This window comes from Camelina sativa, chromosome 10, assembly GCF_030686135.1.
Source record: "Camelina sativa cultivar CO46 ecotype springtype chromosome 10, ASM3068613v1".
Classification (NCBI taxonomy): domain Eukaryota; kingdom Viridiplantae; phylum Streptophyta; class Magnoliopsida; order Brassicales; family Brassicaceae; genus Camelina; species Camelina sativa.
Window position 1 is genome coordinate 22,770,786 of NC_141889.1, and position 4,681 is coordinate 22,775,466.

Below are 4,681 nucleotides of genomic sequence, written 5' to 3' on the forward strand. Positions count from 1 at the left end.
CGTTTATAATACGAACATTATATTTATGATATTATACATAAAATTATAGAAAAATATATGTTAGAAGAAATAAATAATAATAAATCATAAACTAAAATTAGTAAAAATAAATTTATTTAATTTAGATTAATAACATTTAAACATTTCTAAATATTTATATGAATATAAAACTTAAAATTTTAAATATATGTAGTTAAAAATAAAAAATATATAATAAAATAAAATTTTGTGATTTAGGCGGTCTAAGCGGTCGTCTAGGCGTCTGCTGAGCGCCTAGCGCCTAGACGGCGCCTAGGCGGCTGCGTAGACCGCTTTCTTGAACACTGCTACTATGACGGAAAATTAGAGAGAAATCATATTAAGTTTATTTTGTAACCAATTATTAGAGGGCAGGCCCCCTACTACAGCTGCTCAACTAAATTTGCTCCGTACGATTGACCTCTACCTATTTCCTCCTGTACACATGGTAACTCTTCTCAATTTCACTTATACACTATAATTCTATCTAATTAACCAAAATTGGATTAGTTCTTCAATTGCAGGTTCGTCTCAGGTGACTTCAAGAAGTTCTCACGTTGGAGTTCGGAGTAGGTACTGGTGTGGTGGAGAGATTAGGACCTACACCTAAAAGATAGAAGAGAATCCATATCGAAAATTCTACATATGCATTATGGGTATGAAGGTAATATACTTTTATCTACGCTAATTCCATCAAAATTTATTAAATATTGTTATCGGAAAATTATTTTAGGAGAAGAAGGAGAAACACATGTTCGGTTGGGTTGACAATGCTCTTCTATAGGAGATTAGGATGGTTGAAAGCAAACAGAACCAACTCTTAGAGGATTTTCATGATCTAAAAAAGATGGTGATGGACAATGTGGAGTTCCAAAAGGAGATGGTGATCCAAGGCTCTCCATTGTAATTTCTTAGATATTTGGCTGTGATTGTGAACATGAACCTCAGTTTAACTTATTCTTTGAATCCGTTAGTGCCATGTAGAAAGCGTATATGAAAGATTACCCTTTTGGAAGATGAAAGACGTAAAAAAATCGTGTTACCCGACTTCCACTGTTCACGGTGGCAATCCTCAGTGGCCAAGCTTGCATTTTGGTCGCTTAAACCAAACTGAACCAGTAGACTATGTCCATTTTTGCAAGAAGTTTTGTAAGCATGTTGTAATGTCTAGGTAAAATATTCGTTAGATTTGCTTCAATCTGTTATTCGATTCGATTTGGTTCAAAATTGATATTCATCAAAAGCAAAGTAAATCATAAATACGTACAATACCCGAACAGAGGCAGCAAATTTCCTCTTGGTATAACGGGGTATGGTTTAAGCACTCCACACCAAAATTTTCTTTTTGTGTTTGGCTTGCAGTGCAAGATAGACTGTCAACAACTGATCGGATGCTCCATTGGAACAATGCTCGGGAGTCCAAAGACCATCTCTTCTTCTCCTGCAGTTTTGGATCAGAAGTTTGGGGTGGTACAATTAAAAACATCCTCAAAGCAAAGTATACAACAGACTAGCAATCTCTTCTCATCTCAGTTTGTAGACACTGGCATGATCGTCTCGAGAGCTTCATGGTCAGCTTCCTATTTCAAACGGTAATCTACAACATTTGGCGAGAACGGATCTCCGGCGGCACAGACAGTCTCCTAATACAGCAGCTCGGATCATCTCAATGGTGGATAGGCAAATGAGAGATCAATTGTTATCCCTTCTCCTCATTGGGGATAGAAGATATGACAAAAGGCTTTGCAAGCCTGGTTCTCCTCTCGTTCCTGATTCTCAATCAGTTTTTAAACCACAACACTTTCAACTATATGTTGTAGAAAAGTTATGTTTATTTTGAATATAATTTAACATTAAATTCAAAATATATATATATACCTATAATTTAAATAGGCGGATATCCACTCCAGTATACTGATAATTATATGTCTTAAATATAGTTTTACTATCTTTTTATGTATTTTATAAATTTAAAACCAAACAATTTATAACTATAGCTTTTCGAATTTTTCAAATTTTTTGGAATTTTTAAGTTTATTCACTCTGGTAAGCTGCTCTGCTTTAACTCGTAAAAACCTTTTCGACATAGCCAACTGTAAAACATGAATATATCTAGAACACACAAATCATATAAAGATCCTAACACACTGTCAAAATAAACGACACACTCCATGTTCACAATCCCAGTGCCAGTTGAGCTACTAGAATGGTCATATGCACAAGACTGAACAAGGATATGAAACATTTCATGGATTTACTTCTTCTTAGGCAATCTGACGAATATAATAGTTCTCACAAGTCAAAAAAGATTATTATTTTTAACTTCTCCGGCTAAAAAAGTTGGCTAAGTTTGGAACTCTCTTCTTCTTGATTACAAAGAACGTTGGAGTCCCTGCATATGAGTATCTTCTTGGCTTCCCTCGTTGTACTGGCGTGAGTTTTCCAATTGGTTTAGGAGAAAGATAGCTTTTGGCTTCAGGGTACTGCTTAAACTTTTGAATCTCATCCTCGACCAATCTCCTCGTTGACAATGACCTTTCCATCTGAAACGCTTCTTTTTCTTCTTCCACTTTCGTCATTCCACTCTCTCTAAACAAAGTTTCCGTCTTCATCGAAACCGCTTTCGTGCTAGCCTTGACTGCTTCAGCCCATGCCTCTGTTGCTGCGACTTTTTTCTCTGCGGTTTCTTCTGCTTGAGAAGCATGTTTATTCAAATACTCGTACTCAAACCTCGAGATTGTGATTGTTCCACAATGCTCAGACTCCATTTCCCGACTCTCCACTGTGTCTTCTATAAGAGATTCAAGCCTCTCAAGCACTAAAGCCTCTGCGCTTTTAGCATCCTCAAGCTCATCCGATTTGGAAATAAATTCTTTTTCCATTTCATCTATATCAACTTTGGCTTTATTTGTTTCAACCTTTATAACCATCCTCTCGTTTTTGAGAAGAAGCTCCTCTTTCCTTGCAGCATTTCTGTTTTTCTTTAACTTCTCAAGAGAACCAACTAAACTGTAAGCAAGCGAGCTAATTCTCTCTTCGGCGATCGATACTGCTTCCAACTTTAGATTTCGCCATAACCATCTTCGAGTTGAGTTTCCGAATCTTAACATCATCTTTCCTCAAGACGTTATCTAGGCGAGATGCTTCCTCTTTCACTTGACTAACTTCATTCCTCAATGCATCCATTACGGCCATAACCTGAAAGAGCTCAGCATTAACAGAACCAAGTTCTTCCTTTTTCATTTCAGTCGCTTCTGTTACTTCTTTCAAAACCGATAAATAACACATCCCTCTTTCAAAAGAACGGTTTGATCTCGACATACTATTATCTCTCCTATGAACTCTCCTCTCCATCTTCTTGACAAGCATAAGCTGTGTTTGCAACATCTCAACATCTGAACTCGTCTCAAACAACTCTTTCTCAATACCTTTAGCTCTCTCCGCTTCTTCCAACATTTCCTTGATTCTCTTATTCTTTTCCACCAACAAATCCAAAACCTCTTTAGCTTTCTCTTCTCTCTGCCTTTCAATCTCCTCACATTCCTTCAAAGCCTCGACCTTTCCCAATCCAGCCATCAAATGCTCCTCATTCGCCACCTTAGTTTCTTTCTTAAGACTCTCCAACAATCTCAAATCCTCTTACGTTTTTAAACTCAATTCCTCAACTTCTTTCACCGCTGCACTTCTCTCTCCCAATACAGATACTACATCAAGCTTCACCTCGCTCACTTCTTCTTTAACAGCCTCCAAAACTCTCATGACTTCCACATACTTCTCCTCAATCCTCAAAGCTTCCATAATCTAATTCCACCTCTCTAATAACCAAAGTGAGCTCCACTACTTCTGCTCTCTTTGTAACCAAAAAGTTCCCTTTTTGATTTGTGCAGACCCCTCCAACAACTGAAAGAGCACTCTTTACAAGAAATTTATCAAAAAAAAAGATTCAATCTTTGCATCACCCAAACGAAGATTACAGTCTTACAGACACATTTGAAGCAAACCCATCTCAATGCTTCAAATAAATACAAAATCCAGAAATATTTCAAACACAAAATTCAAAATTTCTTGGCAAAAAGGGCATAAATAAAACTAAAAGTCGTTTGAAGGAAACGTACCGGTGAGCAAGAAAGAAACGATTGCCGATTGGTAGAGATAATGAAGCTGGTGGTAGATTTGTTCTTATCATTTTGATACTATTTATGACTCCTAGGACACTAATCTGAGGACGAGGACTGCACAAGTACATGAGAAATAGCAAAAATCACACAAGTAATTTTCGCATAATAAATTTATTTCTGTTTTTTTTTTGAAATATAATTTTTACGGTTCGGTCTTTTTTAAAAAATTGCATTTTCTTATGAAAAAAAAATATTTAAAAATGCCTAAACTTTTAAATTTTGCGATGTTTAAATAAATTTGAATTATCATTTAAATGCCAAAGTTTTCATTCACTTTACAATTAAATAGATAATTTTAGTTCATTTTGCCATTTTAGTCATGCCCTTAAATCAACTGACAGAAAAACTAATGGGATTAAATCTTTGTTTAGAATTTTCCTGTTAGTTTATAAGTCGCTTTACTTTTAAAGTCGTTTTGGTAGATTAGGGTATCGAACCTAGCACCTCCGAAATTAAAAAGAAAATAATGCCTAGATCCAAAATTA

General features: G+C 35.8%; 1 pseudogene across 1 annotated transcript; it reads right to left on the bottom strand.

The window, feature by feature from the left end:
* Positions 1-2,129: 2,129 nt before the first annotated feature.
* Positions 2,130-4,263, bottom strand: LOC104719480 (protein PLASTID MOVEMENT IMPAIRED 15 pseudogene; annotated as a pseudogene). Its single transcript, XR_015567773.1, has 2 exons — positions 4,134-4,263; positions 2,130-3,918 (listed from the first exon to the last, which is right to left on the bottom strand). The product of XR_015567773.1 is annotated as a protein PLASTID MOVEMENT IMPAIRED 15 pseudogene (transcript).
* Between the last annotated feature and the right edge of the window lie 418 nt (positions 4,264-4,681).